The 18,507-nt window shown below is 44.9% G+C and overlaps 2 protein-coding genes across 2 annotated transcripts in view; one reads left to right on the plus strand and one right to left on the minus strand.

Annotated features, from left to right (window-relative positions):
* Positions 1–18,507, minus strand: part of LOC148142973 (uncharacterized) — a 96,269-nt gene that overhangs the window by 28,222 nt on the left and 49,540 nt on the right. The window lies entirely within an intron of this gene.
* Positions 11,640–18,507, plus strand: part of LOC148142974 (uncharacterized) — a 247,978-nt gene continuing 241,110 nt past the window's right edge. The window contains exon 1 of the mRNA XM_087973925.1: positions 11,640–11,738. The gene's annotated coding sequence lies outside the window, so the exon portion shown is untranslated. The remainder of the gene's footprint in view (positions 11,739–18,507) is intronic.

An 18,507-nucleotide genomic window follows, 5' to 3' on the forward strand; every position in this document is an offset into this window, starting at 1 on the left:
GCTGTTGCCATGCTTGTGACCTACAGTGAGAGGCTGAAGAGGCCAGGGATATTTTCCCTGGAGAATTGGAGGCTATGGGGGTGATCTTATAGATGTTTATGAGGGGCATGGATAGGGTAAATACCCAAGCACTTTTTCCCAGGGTAGGGGAGTCCAAAACGAGAGGGCATATGTTTGAGGTGAGAGGGGAATGATTTAAAAGGGACGTGACCGGCAAGGTTTTCATGCAGAGGATGGTGCATGTGTGTAACAAACTACCAGATAATGACAACATTTAAAAGGCATCTGGATAGGTACATGAATAGGAAGGATTTAGAGGGATATGGGCCAAATGCGACTAGGTTAATTTAGGATATTTGGTTGGCATGACAAGCTGGGCCGAAGGGTCTGTTTCCATGCTTTATAACTCTAATCAGCTTTGCTGAAAGCAGAAGAGTCAGAGCACTTTCAGAGCAGCTTTCAAAGATGTTTTGCCCTTACTGGGAGCAATAGACAATAGGTGCAGGAGTAGGCCATTCTGCCCTTCAAGCCTGCACCACCATTCAATATGATCATGGCTGATCATCCTTAATCAGTATCCTGTTCCTGCCTTAGCTCCATAACCCTTGATTCCACTATTCTTGAGAGCTCTATCCAACTCTTTCTTAAATGAATCCAGAGACTGGGCCTCCACTGCCCTCTGGGGCAGAGCATTCCACACAGCCACCACTCTCTGGGTGAAGAAGTTTCTCCTCATCTCTGTCCTAAATGGTCTAACCCGTATTTTTAAGCTGTGTCCTCTGGTTCGGCACTCACCCATCAGCGGAAACATGTTTCCTGCCTCCAGAGTGTCCAATCCTTTAATAATCTTATATGTCTCAATCAGATCCCCTCTCAGTCTTCTAAACTCAAGGGTATACAAGCCCAGTCGCTCCAGTCTTTCAGCGTAAGGTAGTCCCGCCATTCCAGGAATTGACCTCGTGAACATACGCTGCACTCCCTCAATAGCCAGAATGTCTTTCCTCAAATTTGGAGACCAGAACTGCACACAATACTCCGGTATGGTCTCACCAGGGCCCTGTACAGCTGCAGAAGAACCTCTTTGCTTCTATACTCAATCCCTCTTGTTATGAAGGCCAGCATGCTATTAGCCTTCTTCACTACCTGCTGTACCTGCATGCTTACCTTCATTGACTCGTGTACAAGAACACCCAGATCTCTTTGTACTGCCCCTTTACCTAAATTGATTCCATTTAAGTAGTAATATGCCTTCCTGTTCTTGCCACCAAAGTGGATAACCATACATTTATCCACATTAAACTGAATCTGCCATGCATCTGACCACTCACCTCACCTGTTCAGGTCACCAGTAATCTCCTAACATCCTCCTCACATTTCAGCCTGCCACCCAGCTTAGTATCATCAGCAAATTTGCTAATGTTATTACTAATACCATCTTCTATATCATTAATATATATTGTAAAAAGCTGCGGTCCCAGCACTGATCCCTGCGGTACCCCACTGGTCACTGCCTGCCATTCCAAAATGGAGCTGTCTATCACTGCTCTTTGTTTCCTATCAGCCAACCAACTTTCAATCCAAGTTAGTACTTTTCCCCCAATACCATGCGCCCTAATTTTGCTCACTAACCTCCTATGTAGGACTTTATCAAAAGCTTTTTGAAAGTCCAGGTACACTTCATCTACTGGATGTCCCTCGTCCATCTTCAGAGGTACATCCTCAAAAAAATTCCAGATTTTTCGTCAAGCATGATTTCCCCTTCATAAATCCATGCTGACTCTGACCTATCCTGTTACTACTATCCAGATGTGTCATAATTTCATCCTTTATAATAGATTCCAGCATCTTTTCCACCACTGAGGTCAGACTAACTGGTCTATAATTTCCTGCTTTCTCTCTCCCACCTTTCTTAAAAACTGGTACAACATTATCCACCCTCGAATCCGCAGGAACTGATCCCGAGTCTATCGAACTCTGGAAAATAATCACCAAAGCATCCACGATTTCTCGAGCCACCTCCTTCAGTACCCTGGGATGTAGACCATCAGGCCCCGGGAACTTATCGACCTTCAGACCTAACAGTCTCTCCAACACCAAATTATGGCAAATATAAATTCCCTTAAGTTCAGGTCCTTCAGCCACTGTTACCTCAGGGAGACAGTTTGTGTCTTCCCCAGTGAACACAGATCTGAAGTACCAATTCAATTCTTCTGCCATTTTTTTGTTCCCCGTAATATATTCCCCTGTTTCTGTCTTCAAGGGCCCAATTTTAGTCTTAACCATTTTTTTGCCTTTCACATATCTAAAAAAGCTTTTACTATCCTCCTTTATGTTTTTGGCCAGTTTACCTTCGTACCTCATTTTTTCTCTGTGTATTTCCTTCTTAGTTATCCTCTGTTGTTCTTTAAAAGCTTCCCAGTCCTCCATTTTCCCACTTATCTTTGCTATGTTATACTTTTTCTCTTTTAACTTTATATGTTTCTTAACTTCCCTCGTCAGCCATGGCCACCCATGCCTCCTCCTAGGATCTGTCTTCCTTTTTGGAATGAACTGATCCTGCATCTTCTGCATTATACACAGAAATATCTGCCATTGTTCCTCCACTGTCATCCCTGCTAAGGTATTGCACCATTGAACTTTGGCCAGCTCCTCCCTCATAGCTCCATAGTTCCCTTTATTCAACAGAAATATTGTCACTTCCGATTGTACCCTCTCCTTCTCAAATTGCAGATTGAAGCTTATTGTATTATGGTCACTACTTCCCAATGGCTCCTTCACTTCGAGGTCCCTGATCAATTCTGGTTCATTGCACAGAACAAGTTACAGTGAAATCTTTAATTTGTGGGACAGCAACTGAGTGAATGAGTATATCCAGAATTTTAGTGGAAAGTGGGAATTCATTGCACTGTGGGGATGAAGTGCTTTAAGGTTTACCGGCAGTAAGTACAGGTGTGCTGAGTGAATGGTTAGGTGGGTTCTTGTTTTAAACTGCTCATTTCTTTCAGCCTCCAGCATTGTATTTCCACTGCTGTACATCAGAAGAAGTGAATCAGTCACTGTTATCATTAGAAACCTTACGGTTTTCAATACCTCATTGTTTCCTGAGCATTTTAAAGTTTACTGACAGCAGCGGGGTTTGGGTCGTATTCACTGGAAACGATTAAGCAAACAGATAACACACATACGAGAGGGCAGGGTGGGACTTGTCTTTTGATTTGGTGGAAGGTGGGAGGTTCTGCGCGCTGTGATCCGGGGCAAACACGACTGCAGTAAATCATTCAATCTCTACAGTGTGGAAGTAGGCCATTCAACCCCTCTGAAGAGCATGCCATCCCGACCCACGCCCACCAGCTCCCTGCCCTGTCTAGTAGTTCCTGCTGGGGATGAGACTCGGCCATAAAATTAGGGTGAGTAGATTTAAGGTAGAGATGAGGAGGAGCTGTTTTTCCCGGAGAGTAGTTAATCTGTGAAGGGTGAGGGTGGATTGGCTATGCTAAATTGCCCCACATGGTCCAGGGATGTGCAGATTAGGGTGGATTCGCCATGTTAAATTACCCATAGTGCCCAGGTATGTGCAGGTGAGGTCTATTCGGGGGGTAAAAATCGGGCAGGAGGGGAAGGGGAATGGATGTGGGTGGGTTACCCTTCGGAGGGTCGGTGTGGTCTCATTGGGCCGGGTGACCTGCTTCTACATTGTGCGGATTCTCTGAAGGGAAAAGATTTTTGCAAACTGCGCAGGGCAGTGCTGGCCGTCAATCCGGAGCAGGCGCAGTGCGGAGCCGCCGTTCGCCCCGCCCCTTCCGCTCGTCACGACCCGTCTCGTAGGCCGTCGCTCGACACTTGCTCCTCCCACTGTCCCGGCCGCGCTCCGTCTCTGTACCCGCCTCTCGCTCCACCCAGTCGCCCCGCCCCTGACCCCGATCGTCGCTCCGCCCACCTCCCCGCTGCTCGCCCCTCCCCTTCCTGTCTCTCCTTCCGCCGCCTCGACCCATCGATGACGTCACAACGCGGAAGTGGCTCTGCTCGGTTCAGAGTAAAACCCTTTCGCTGGGCAACTCTTCAATCTAAGACGGAGAAAATCTGTTCACTGGTAGCAACTGGAGTGACTCCAGGGAGGGCGCAGACTCTGCAAACTCAGGTATGTGTCTTAATTGCCCGGGTGAGGAGGGACAGAAGGATAGGGTGGGGCTGTTTTCCCCAGCCCGCGCCAGAATCTTAGGGCTAACCTTATAGACTTTTATAAAATCATAAGGAGCGTGGATAGGGTAAATAGACATGGTCTTTTCCTTGGAGTGGGAGAGTCCAGAACGAGAGGGTGATTGGTTTAGGGTGAGGGCGGCGGGGGAGGGGGCGTGGAGATTTAAAAGAGACCTAAGGAGGCAACTATTTCACGAGGTTTGGACGGGTGTGAATGTGTGTACGGAATGACCTGCCAGAGAAAGTAGTGGAGGCTGGTACAATCACAGCATTTAAAAGGCATTTGGACGGGTGTATCAATACGAACGGTTCAGAGGGCCAGGGAACACGTGCTGGCAAATGTGACTGGATTAATTTAGGCTATCTGGTCAGTACAAGAGTTTGACTGAAGTGCCTGTGCCTGTTTCTGTGTGTATATGACTCTGGCTTTCCACTAACGTTTGCCACGTCTGTATGTTCAGTTTCTCTCTCTGGTGTCAGTGTTAATACCTTGGTGTCACATTATGCTCCCCTTCCCGGGGACATTAACCATTTCTTGAGGTTGTTCCTCAAGAAGGTGCATTGCAGGTTCATCCTGAATTGGCACAGTTTATTTTGTTTTCCAAATCAGACCTGCTCACTCTCAGCATTATGCCAATGACGTGAAAGATATTAACTTTCAGGTGGAGTTTCAGAGAGATAAGTCTTGACGTTTTTGCTTTTCTGCTCCTATAAGATCCTGAATCAGCACCTTCAGGAGAATTAGTTAAAGTGGAATGAGAACAGAAGGGGAGAGAGAGAATGGGATGGCACTTTCAATTTTGTGGAATAATAAAAGAAAAGAGTGTTCTCCAGAAAGCAGAATTGCTTGTTCTGAATTTCTCCCCTGGACTGACAGTGATGACTTTTACATTCTCTTTTTACAGCGTTTGAAGATCTGAAGACAGAAGTTTCAAAATCAACTGTAACGTCAACTCTCCTGCTCCTCGATGCTACTTGATGTGCTGTGAATTTTCAAGTGCCGTGCTTTTTGACAGTGACTCTCCAGAGTCAGCAGTCCTCACTTTGATGTCAATGTCTGACGGTCACTAAATCCATCAGGAGCACAACGAATTTTGACTGCAATTCTGTGAGAAGGAGCAAAGCTTTTTGGTTCCTGTTCGAGTACATTTCCAGTATCAGTGGGACTGGATGAGAGACCTACTGTTGCAGTGCACTGAGTGTGGAGCGTGTAACAGCTATATCGCCTGTTAAGAGGAAATCACGGTGCGAAGGGGCTCTACATGCGTTTGTGTGCGGCTGAAGCTTCGGCCATGGAAAAACCTGAGGAATCCCGCCCTGCGGAGAAACCATGGAAGTGTGGTGACTGAGGGAAAGGCTTCTATGTCCCATCTGCCCTGGAAACTCATCTGCGCAGTCACACCAGAGAGAGGCCCTTCAGCTGCCCTGAGTGTGGGAAGGGCTTTTCCCAGGCCTCTGCCCTGCGGACTCACCAGCGGGTCCACACAGGGGAGAGGCTGTTCCCGTGTCCCGAGTGCGGGAAAGCCTTCAGCAATTCCTTCAACCTCCAGACACACAGGCGACTCCACACTGGTGAGAGGCCGTTTTCTTGCTCCGAGTGCAAGAAGGCATTCAGACATTCCTCTGACCTGCTGACCCACTGGCGGGTCCACACGGGGGAGAGGGCCTACAGCTGCCCCGAGTGTGGGAAGGCCTTCAGGAATTCCTCCCATCTGCTGACTCACCAGCGGGTCCACACGGGGGAGAGGCCATTCACCTGCCCCAAGTGCGGGAAGAGATTTAGTCAGGTGAGCAACTTGTGGAAGCACCAGCGTCTCCACACTGGGGAGAAGCCCTTCAGCTGCCCCGAGTGCAGGAAGGCCTTCAGCAGTTCCACCACTCTGCTGACCCACCGGCGTATCCATATGGGGGAGAGGCCATTCCCCTGCACAGAGTGCGGGAAGGCCTTCAGTAATTCCTCCATCCTGCTGAGACACCAGAGGGTTCACACAGGAGAGTGGACCTTCAGCTGCCCTGAGTGCAGGAAGGGGTTCAGCGATTCCTCCAATCTCCAGACCCACCAGCGGATCCACACTGGGGAGAAGCCCTTCGGCTGCAAAGAGTGTGGGAAGGCCTTCATCCGATCCTCCCACCTGCGGAGGCACCAACGAGTTCATGTGCCATCGCAGGATGATTGAAGGAGTAACAACCGAGTGCCATTAGGGACTGGACTATCAACCCAGTTCCTGGGACTCCTGAGTTTGAATCCAGCCGCAGCAGATCACGGAATTGGAATTCGGTCAGAAATCTGGATTTCAGAATCTGATGATGAAACCGTTTTTAGGGTGGGGTGAAATTGCTGAGTGAGGCAATACTTCCTCCAGGTTACGGCCGTACCAAGGATCCAATTACAAAGGACAACTTGGTGATGACCAACAGTAAAGAAAGTGAGGTAGGATTGTGGGGGGGGGGGGGGGGAGGTGAGGGGTGAGAAGTATGTGCGCTTTGACCTTGAGCTGTTTAAAAAAACAGCTACTTTTTCTACACCTTTTTGCTGGGGGGGATCTGAAGTTTTAACAAAGTTGGGTCACAATAAAGATTACCTGAACTTACCGCGGGCTCAGACTCTCATTGAAAGCTTTGAGCTCCAAGAGATTTTTTGTTTTAAAGCTGTTCATTTCTTTCAGCCTCCTGCACTAAGTTTTCAATGTTGTGTATCGGGTGGAGCAGTGAATGGGTAGCTAGTATCATTAGAAATTGTAAATTTTTCAGGAGTGCAGGTACTGTGTTTCATTGGCATTGTAAAGTTTACTGGCAGCACTGGGAGGTATGGACTGTGTTCACTAGAAACGATGTGGCGGTACCAGTATTGAACTGGGGTGGATAAAGTTAAAAATCACACAAGACCAGGTTATAGTCCAACAGATTTATTTGGAAGCACGAGCTTTCGGAGCACCGGTCCTTCCACAGGTAGCTGTGGAGCAGGATCATAAGAAACACATCTTATAGCAAAATTCATAGTGTCATGCAACTGATGCCTTTTAGAATGGGTTGCAGGTTTCGGTTCATTAATATGTAAATCCAAGAACAACATCTAAGTCATGTTCTTGAGATGACTTATGGTTTTATTTTATTTTTAAAAAGAGACATCTCAGCACACACAATACATTAAAGTTGTGAGGTTCGAGTCTGTCAGTATCCCAATCTTGAATCAGACTAGTTCTGTTTTTAAAGTAGGAATATATAAAATATTACATGGATCGACTGCCTGTTGATTGTGTGCTTTGTGAGCAAAATTGAAAGTATCTGCAAATATAATTCTGCCAATACAAATTCACTCCATAGAGTTGTGTGTGTGTGCATGTGAGTTTGTGTGTGAGAGTGCATGTAAGAGTGTGTGCATGCTTGGTAAAGTGTGAGTGTGATGGAGTATAAGTCTGAGAGTGTGTGAGCATGTTCGGGTGTGCGTATATGAGAGAGGTATGAATAAAAGCAAGGGATTGCATTTTACTAAAACGAGGAAGGACAGGACTTGTATCGTTAAAACAGAGACCTGGGAGGGTTCAGATACATAGTTTTGCAACCTGCAAAGAACTGGTAGATTGGATGGTTAAGAAGGCATTTAGCACCATTGCCACCCAGACCCACCCCCTTACTTCATATTTCTCACAGCTAATCCACCCTACCTTGCATATCCTGAACAATAAGGGTAATTTAGCATGGCCAATCCAGCCTAACCTACACCCTAATCTAAAAACTACCTTCTCAAGAATGTAATTTAAATGCACAACATTTCTAAGAAAAATGTCCGTCTGACTCAACACTGGGACCCAGACAGAATTCACACCTATTGTTAGAAAAGCTGTGCATTTGAATGACTTTCTTGAGAAGGTAATTAAAAACAAGTTCGGGAATTAACATGCCAAAGAGCAGAAACCCATTCTAAAAGATGAAAGATTTAATCTAAAATTGTTTAATATATCACATCTCCATGACACTGGACTCCTTTGGCTATATATGCCATGATCATTATCTCATTCTCCACAACCAACCTGATAAAAGAGCGGTGCTCCAAACGTTAGTGTTTCCAAATAAATCTGTTGATTTATAACCTGGTGTTGTGAGAATTTTAACTTTGTCCAAGGAAACACGTGTTGTGGGACTGGTAACAGTTGTTATTTTGTGATCTGTTCCTCCTGAAATTTCTCCTCTGCGCAGGCACGGGTGAACAGTCTGTTTTTGTGCTTTGTGCGAGATCAGGCTAGCAGCTTTGAAATCCTTAAAAGAAAACTGTAGGTTAGCAATCGTATTTTGAGAGTGGTACTTCCAGCTCTGGTAGTCCTGTTGGGTCACCAGAGAGGGAGGGAGAGAAGATGTCACATCTAAATAGCAAACCGAAAAGTTGTGTTGTTTGTTCCGTCAGTTGAGTTGGTTCTGCACTCCGATGAGACTGGATACTGATTTTAATGGATCAGAATTGAACCCGACAATGGAACCCCTTAAATTTCAAGAACGTTGAAAGGGCAAATCAAACTGTAACCTTGAAGAGATATGCTTCCATTTCTAACCTTGGGTGATCCAAATGAGACATTGTTACTGATCACTCCATTTCAGAGCGCTGCTCTTTCATCAGGTGGTCGTGGACAGTAAGGTCATCATCACAGAATTTATAGCCAAAGGAGTCCACGGTCATGGAGATGTCCTTTACTAAACAATTTTAGATTAAATCTTTCATATTTTAGAATGGGCTTCTGTTCTTTGGTACGTTAATCCCAGAACTTGTTTCAAATTACCTTCCAGAATGTCATTTAAATGCAGAGCTTTTCGAACAACAATGTCAGTCTGACTCGATATTGGGACACACAGAATTCACACCTATTGTTAGAAAAGCTCTACGTTTAAATGACATTCTGAAATGGCTGATCTTGAACATTGAGAATCGTTACATTGATATATTCAGAAAAATTGTTAAAGTCTGAAAGCATGTTCACTTTTTGAAAAGAGCTGCTGAAATCTTTCTGAAACTTGCATTGAAACGTGTGTAGTTAGGTCACAGCCCAAGACAGGCTGTAAAGGATGAATGGCCTAATCCTAGTTTTGTGAAATTGATTCTGACTATGTAGAAATAGAGTCATAGAGTTGTAGAGCACAGAATCAAACCCTTCAGTCCAGACAATCAAATATCCTAAATTAATCTAGTGACCCATTTGGTGCATAGCCCTCTGATTCTTTTCTCTTCATGTCTACAACCAGATGCATTTTTTTCTTCTTCAGCTAATTGAAGCTGGAGAAGCCTGAAATCTTTAAAGGATTTCCTGAAAAAAACTTTTATTCAAGATTTGGCTCAGTGGAGGATTTCCTAAAGCTTTGCTATTGTAGTTTTCAATTTGTCAAAACAACTTTTCAGTTGTTGTTGTTCAAGGCAGAGTAAATATTCATTTAAGATATAATTGAGATATATACATTCTTTACAATGTTTTTCCATCATTACCAGTGATTGTCCATCATTTGGTACATTGAGCATCATCTTTTTGTGATTCAACAGATATGATTTGAAGTGAATTCTGCAAGATACTTTTGTAATTTATCTAACTTTGCTTTGTATTAAAGATTTCCTTTGTGACATTTTAATTAAAATATCTCAATGTATAATAATGAAACAGCTCACTTATTCTGAAATTATTTCAATTAGTTGGTCGATTGCCAAATAATAGCTGCATAACTGTTGTAAATATTGACACCCAGGAAAGCTATTTTGTTTAATATATTTCCTTTGTAAAGATTTTATAAAATGATTGCAAATTTTATTTCATATGAAAATAGTGTTTTATTAAATGGTTGAAAGTAACTTTGCACTTAATTGCTCCATTTGGGATTAAACAGATTATTTTAATCAAAATCATATTCACAATTTATGGTGAGTGTATTAACAAACAAATGTTGCCATTTGCCATTGAATTGCCTCAAACACAATTTGAAATTCTTGAATGAGTTGATTAAGGGGTACACTGTGAATATTTATTGCACATTTCTGAAATTCTCTGCACTGCCATTGCATTTGGTTAAACAAGATATTTAACCCTCCTCATAACTTTGTATTTCTTTGATATTTCATTTGCTATTGCTATTGCCCAAATAACTTCATCAAATGCCAAAACGTTTTTTAAGCTGTGAATTTTCGGTCTGGTAATGTCATTCAGTTGTGAACAATCTGAAGATTAATTTAAACACATATAAGAATGTCAAAGAGATATTGATAATAGAAAGTCAACATGTAGAATTGCCAATGAAACGTAAACCAAGGCTGCTCTTAATTTGGTACAGACTAAATCGCAGTCAAAATGATAAGAATAAGTAGAAATAACGGCATTGTGCACAAACTGTTTGTAGTGAGTTCAGAATTTTTCTGATCATTTAATTCTGATACATGCAGTGTGCAGCACTTATTTGTTCATGGAATGTGACATCACTGGCAGAGCTAGTATTTTTCATCATCCCCTCTTTCCCTTGAAAACTTGACTGCTAAGCACCCATATGAATATTAGGTGAGGACACAATGAGGTTGAGTTGCAAGGCCTACTGTGGCATAACAAATTGTACTGGCTTACACTGCACCCTGACAAGACAGATTTTTGGGAAGAGAACAAAAATTGGAATTCCTACTTAAATATTGATGCTCCCATTTATATCTCTCAAAAAGATATTGTTTGCTCCATAAATTTGTAATGGCTCTTTTGTTGAATTATTTTCCTGCATCCGCATATATCTGGAATCATTTTCTTTTCAAGAATTTTGTATTAACGTTTGCCACTTACTGCTGCCATCATCCCTTCAAGATCATTCCAAATCATAATAACTTGGTAATTTTCTTAAAAATTAAATCTTACCCCCCCCCCCCCCCCCGCCCGCGCCCCAGCCCAAATCCCTTTTCTGATAAAGTGGCTGCACTATTTCGAACATGGTCACGCGTTCTAAATATTACCATGTACTTTAAATTATGAGATTTCAATGTGTCTTTTTAAATATAAAAATGCCCCTTCAAATGTAGTTATGCCCTTTAAATGTGTTGTGTTCCTCTAAGCGCAATCTTGCCCCTCGATAATGTATACTTACCCCTTTACATATGACTGTCTCTTAAAGGGTCATTTCTATTTATAAATAGGGCAAAGTCTCTTCGAAATGTAGATTCAATTAGGTATGACTGCATCATTTTGCATATTAAGATATCTCTTTGAATGTAATTTTGTCCATTTCAATCTATTTGCAGAAATAGCCCATTAAATCTCCACGTCCCTTTTAAAATGCAGATTTCCCGCTTCAGGTAGCAGCAGTTGTAGCGCGAGGTGGCTGTTGCTTGGTGACGGTGAGGATCCCCGGCCCGGCCTTCCCCCCCTGAGTTGACGTCACGCGAAGGCGGTTGGGAGGAGAAGGCGCTCGAGCGGCCGTTAGGAAAATGGCGCCGTGCGGCCCGGGGCAGACACCCGTCACTGGGCACCGCCGCCTTCCTGGCGCAGCTGCTGTGTCACGGCCACACCGGCCGGCTGTACAGCAGCCAGGAGCCGGTGACCATTCTGGAGGCGGATGTTCCTCAGTCATTGAAGGGGTAGGACCTGTTGAGAATGGTTAGTGAAGTGTGTGGTGTACCGAGCCTCATTAACATGGATATAGTTTGTAATTTGTCACAGTATACATTTTATTATTTAGAATGGTAGAGATGTACAGCACGGAAACAGACCCTTCGGTCCAACCCATCCATGCCAACCAGATATCCTAAATTAATCCGGCCCCACTTGCCAGCACTTGGTTCATCTGCCTCGAAGCCCTTCCGTATACCCATCCAGAGACCTTTTAAGTGCTTTATTTGTAGCAGCCTCCACCACTTCTTCTGGCAGCTCATTCCATTCACACACCACCCTCTGCATGGAAACGTTGCCCCTTAGATACCTTTTATATCTTTCTGCTCTCACCCTGAACCTAGGCCCTCTAGTGCAGACCTTCACCCCCTACACTAGGGAAAAGACATAAGAAAGTTGAGCAGCCAGACAAGACGGAAAAGCCACAAAATATCGAACCAGATGGGGAAAAAAGTTGTGGTTCTATCTTTTTTTTCCTATTGGCATTTAGACACTGCAAAATCTGTCAATAATACCAGCATCACCACTGAGCATATTGCATACGTTCCTCTGTGTCAACAAGCATTGTGCATGTTCCTTGCTTTGGGTGTCACCCTTGTTCAGGACTGGGGGTGGGTGTTGGAAGAGCTGCAGAACAAGGGTGTGCTGGGAGCAGGGTGGTGAATTGGGGATAGGTGGAGACAAGTAGAGGGTACAAACTGGTTGGTCACTGGGAGGAATGAATCTGGTTGGGGGCAGGGAGGGGTGGGGAAGAGCCTGGGAAGGGATTCGAGGAGTGGGGAAGGAGGTTATTTGAAATTGGAGAACTCAGTGTTGAGTCCTCCAGGCTGTAGCCTGCCCAGGTGGAAGATGTTGTGGTGTTCCTCCAATTTGTGGTTTGGTTTGTTGTGGCAATGGAGGCAGCCTAAGATGGTCATGTCAGAAAGGGAGTGGGAAGGGGAATTAAAATGGGTGGTGATTGGGAGGTCCGGTCGGCCTATGCAGACCCAGCTGTGAAGCTCGGCGAACCGTTCCCCACGTTTACCCTCTGTCTCCCGAAGACCACAATTGGCAAACACATGGCAAATACAGTACCCCAATGTGAAGTTAGAGCCTTTGCTGTGTTTAAAAAAACAAAGCAGAAAACAGATGCATTGTTTAAATGGTGACATATTGGGATATGGAGAAAGTGAGGACAGCAGATGCTGGAGATCAAAGTCAAAGTGTGGTGCTGGAAATGCTCAGTCAACATTTGATGAGCAGGAGAGTTCACACTTCAGGCACGGCCCCTTCATCAGGAATGACGTGTGGATGTACAAAGGGGCCTCCGCGTCCTTCTACAACAGTCAATGCCAGTTGTCAGGTGCAGCGAGCAATGCAAGTGGTATATTAGCAAGTGGAAATGAGTTCAGAAGTGGGGATGCCTGCCTGCAGTTAGGGGATCGTTGAATATATTCAAGGCTGAGTTCATTTGATTTTTGAACAAGAGGAGGATGTTTATGGGGGAAGGTGAGAAAATGGCTTTTAAGACCAGTACAGAACAGTTACAGAGTCATACAGCATAGAAACAGACCCTTCAGTCCAACTAATCCATGCTGACTGTTCTCAAACTGAACTAGTCACACCTGCCTGTGTTTGGCCCATATCCCTCTGAACCCTTCCTCTTCATGGACTTATCCAAATGTCTTTTAAATGTTGTTACTGTACCTGCATCCACCACTGTGTCGGGATGTTCATTCCACACACAAACCACTCTTTTAAAAAAAAAATGCTGCCCCTCAAGTCTTTTTAAAATCTTTCTCCTCTCACCTTCAAATTTTGCTCTCTAATCTTAAAATCCCCGCCCGTGGGGAATGACACCCACCATTCACCTCATCTCCCCCCCCCCCCCCCTCATGATTTTATAAATCTCTAAGGATACCTCTCAACCTCCTGTGCTCCAGTGAGAAAAGTCCCAGCCTATCCACCTAGATGTAGGTAGATTAATATCCAGTTATGTGTGGGACTTTGGTGGAAAGTGGGAATTCACTGCACTGTAGGGATGAAACCCTACCCTATCCAGACATTTCTGCTGGTGGATGAGACTAGGCCACATAATTTGGAGGACTGGATTTCGGACAGAGATGAGGAGGGACTATTTTTCCTGGATAGTAGTCAATCTATGGAATTTTCTGCCCAAGGAAGCAGTAGAGACAGCCTCATTAAGTATATTAAAGACACAGTTGGTTAGGTTTTTGCATGGTAGGTTAATTAAGGATAGTTGGGATAATGCAGGGAGGAGGAGGTGGGACGATAGACAGTTTTACCATTATTTTAATGAATGGTGGAGCAGGCCGGATGGGCCAAATGGCCTACTCCTGCTTCTATTACTATGAAACAATAACCCTGCATTTCCCATGGCTAACCCACCTAACCTGCATATCCCTGGACATGATGAGCAATTTTGCCTGGTCAATCCAAATCAAGGCTGGTGAGCAATGTAGTGATGTGAGAAATGAACATCAGAGAATGATAGAAAGGGACAAGGAGAGTAAATATACCAGCAATCAAAACTGGATTCTGAAGATCACAAAAAATGGAAACAAAAAGTGGTGTTTCTGCATGTGTGCTGCACTGTAACAAAAGTAAATGAATTGTCTGCACACATTGAAGAGAATAATTATGATCTGAGACTCCTTACAGAAACATGGCTTCAGGATGACAAGGATTGGAAATAGAACAAGGTTTGGACTCTGACCTCACACATTTAATGCTTTGTCTGAGCTGAGATGTCATCTTTGTTACAAAACCTTAAGTTATGTTGAGAAGTGCCTTACAGGAAGTTGGAGATTTACATATTAATGATGTCTGCAACCCATTTGAAAAGATGAAAGACTTAACAATCCAGGTTTATTCAATATATAATTTCAGTGGCAGGACACTGCAATGTTTTTCCATAAATTCTGTCCCTTATGATCTTATTCTCCACAACCACCTGATGAAAGAGTTTCGTGCCGAAAGCCAGTGCTTCTAAATAGCTTGGTGTTATGTGATTTTTTTTTTTTTAACTCCTGTTTATTTTTTCTTACTCCGTTTTTTTTAAACCCCCACACTACCGCCTAACCGTGGTAGTGCTTTTTTTTTCCCTAGCACCCATGGTGTGTGTGTGCAGGTGTGAGACACAGTGAGAGACACAAAGTGAATGAATCTTTATTCAATTTCCACCACCAGGAAGATAGGAAAACACCCGAGTGGCCAATGACAAGCAGTGCCCTTCACATCAAAGGGCAGCGCTGTGTGATCAAAACAGTGAAGGGGAGGGTAGGGACTAAATCAAAATAGAGTTAGAGGGGGAAATAATGCGCCCACCTCTCCCTGAACAACTCCAGGGTGTTGGTGGACACCGCGTGCTCCTTTTCCAAGAGCAACCGGGCTCTAACGTAACCGCGGAAGAGGGGCAGGCAGTCGGCCCTAACGACCCTCTCCACAGCCCGCTGCCTGGACCTGTTGATGGCCAGTTTGGCCAGGCCCAGGAGCAGACCCACGAGGAGGTCTTCAGACCTGCCCTCCCTCCTCCGTACCGGGTGCCCGAAGATCAGGAGCGTGGGACTGAAGTGCAACCAAAAGCAGAGGAGGAGGTTTTTAAGAAAATCAAAAAGGGAGTGCAAACGCCCACACCCAATATATTATATGATTTTTAACTTTGTCCAGGTTAGGATGGATTGGCCATACTCAAATTACCCATAGTGCCCAGGGATGTCCAGGTTAGGTGCATTAGTCAGGGGTGAATGTAGAGAAATGGAGGTAGGGGGGTTACTTTCTGGAGGGTCAGGTGGACTTGTTGGGTCGAGTAACCTGCTTCCACACTGTGGGGATTCTCTGGAGAGAAGAGATTTCTGCAAGCTATGCAGGGCAGCACAGGTGTCTCCATGTGAGTTTGTGCGTGAGTGTGTTTTTGCATGCGTGCTTGCTTGGTGAAGTGAGTGTTATGGAGTATCAGCCTGTGCGAGGGTGAGTATTGGGGATGTGTGTGTGTGTCAGAGAATATGTGCATGTGTCAGAGAATATGTGCATGTGTCAGAGAGTATGTGCATGTGTCAGAGAGGTGTGGATAAAAGCCAGGGGTTGCATTTTGCTAAAACAAGGAAGGGCAAGAGGGTCTTCAGAGGCTGACCAGATGTCCCAGTCACCACCTATTTTAATTCCTGTTCCCTCTCCCTTTCTGACATGACCAGCTTTGGCCTCCTTCATTGCCACAACGATCAAATCCACAAATTGGAGGAACAACACCTCATCTTCCACCTGGAGTTGTCTAATTTCTCCCCTCCCATCCCCAATTCCCTTCACGGCCTCTGCCCCTCCCATTCACTCTTCCCTGCCACCAACCAGATTCCTTTCTCCCATCGACCATCAGGTTGTACCCTCTGTCTTCACCAATCCCCACTTCAACACCTTGACCCCAGCACCCCTTTATCTGCGTCTTGTTCTACACCCATCCCCCATCCGGAAGAAGGATTACACCTGAAACGTCGACTTCTCCACCTGATGCTGCCTGGCTTGCTGTGTTCTTCCAGCCTCCTGAATGTCTATATTGTCAATCGAGACACAGACCTGGACCAACTGTTCCAGAGTCTGTTCCCTACCTGGATTCACTCCCTTTCCATTCAGTTGCTGCAAGTCAACAATTGAACGCCAGAATGAAAAAAATAAATTGAAAAAGTGGGTGAGAAAAGAGAGTATTGTACTCACAGATGTTGGACAGAGGATGAAAGTTGCAGTCTGGGGTGAAGCTCAATCTTCATTCAGAGAGAGGAGCAGCATCTGTAATCTAATAGACAGAGTCATAGATGTGCAGCAAAGAAACAGACCCTTCACTCGAACCTGTCCATGCGGAGCAGATATCCTAACCCAATCTAGTCCCACTTGCCAGCACCTGGCCCATATCCCTCCAAACCCTTCCTATTCATAAACCCATCCAGATGCCTTTAAATGTTGCAATTGTACGAGTGTCCACCACTTCCTCTGGCAGCTAACTCCTTAAATGCACCACACTCTGCGTGGAAAAAATGCCCCTCAGAACTCATATCTTTCCCCTCTCACTGAAAACCTATGTCTCTAGTCCGTTTCTCCCCCCCCCCCCCCCCCCCCCCCCCCCCCCCACTGACTCCAGGGAAACGACCTCGTCTATTTATCCTCAGCCTCTGACCCTCCAGAGAAAATATCCCTGGCTTACTCAGCCTCTCCTTGTAGCTGAAACCCTCCAACTCTGGCAACAGCCTTGTAAATCTTTTCTGATCCTTTTCAAAGTTTCACAACATCTTTCCGATAGAAAGGAGACAAGAAATGGATGCAGCATCCCAAATGTGGCTTAACCAATGTCCAGCACAGCCACAACGTGACCTCCCATACTCAATGCTGTGACCAATAACGGAAAGCATACCAAACACTGCCTTCACTATTCTGTCTACCTGAGACTCCATTTTCAATGAAGTATGAACCTGCACTCCAAGGTCTCTTTATTCTGCAACACTCCCCAGTCAGTCCTGCCTGGATTGCTTGACCAAAATGTATTTCTCTAAATTAAACTCCATCTCCCATTGGCCTATCTGATCAATTCTAATTTATAGTGAACTCTTTTTCTCTCATTCTGCAGAAGATGAAAGTCTCCATTCCTTCATACCCTCCCTTGATGCTGCCTGACCTGTTGGGCTTTTCCAACACCACACTCTCGACTCTGATCTTCAGCATCTGCAGTAGTCATTTCTCCAACATTTCCAGAGTCTGCCCCCCCCCGCCCCCGCCCCCGCCCCGATTCACTCTCTTCCATTTCAGTTGGTGCAAGTGAACAACTGAAGCCCCGAATGAAAAATAAATGGAAAAAGAGGGTGAGAAAAGAGTGCCATACTCACAGATGTTGGACAAAGGAAGGAAGTTAGTCTGGGGTGAAGCTCAATCTTCATTTAGAGAGAGAGGAACAGCAGCAGCTTCAGAAGGACATGGTCCACCTTCCACATTCAGACAGTAGGGGTGCTCTGATTGCCAGGAGGATAAGTTTCCTTCCAGTCCGCCAAATGCTCTCCATTGGTCAATGAAGGTCGCGAACCGTTTCCGGGGACAGCGATGAGCATGCAGTTTTTGCTGACACCGGCTAACCCGCACAGACCTTGCTGACACCGAGGAGCATGTGCAGTATGCTCTGCAGATGCTGCTGTTACTGACAGATTTTAAGTGGTCAAATGCTAATAGGGGGAAAAAAAAGAGTAGAGCCACAATTGTGTTCTCCTGTAGCTTGATGTAACCGTACATGCTTGTCGCTATTTTTGCTATTTGTCTTACCGACACCACTCATGATTTTCTAAGTCTCAATAAGGTCACCCCTCAACCTCCTGCACTCCACTGAAAAAAGTCCCAGTCTCTCCTCATAACTCAATCCCTCCAGTCCTGGCAACATCCTGGAAAATGTTTTCCAAACCCCCTCCAATAGTATTCTTCCTATTACAGAGTGACCAGAACTGTACTCAGTACTCAAAGTGGCTTCACCAACATCCTGGACATCCTCAACATGATGTCCCAACTCCTATCTCAACGGTGTGAACAATGAAGGCAATGCTGCTAAATGCCTTCTTAACCATCCTGTGTCCCAGCAACGCACCTTTCAAGAACAATGTACCTGAAAGCCACCATGTCTCTCTGTTCTACAACACGACCCAGTGCCCTACCATTACCTGTACAAGTCCTG

The sequence above is a fragment of the Chiloscyllium plagiosum genome, unplaced genomic scaffold, assembly GCF_037043375.1.
Source record: "Chiloscyllium plagiosum isolate Xiang-an unplaced genomic scaffold, Cpla_swu_hap1 HiC_scaffold_27, whole genome shotgun sequence".
In the NCBI taxonomy this organism is placed as follows: Eukaryota; Metazoa; Chordata; class Chondrichthyes; order Orectolobiformes; family Hemiscylliidae; genus Chiloscyllium; species Chiloscyllium plagiosum.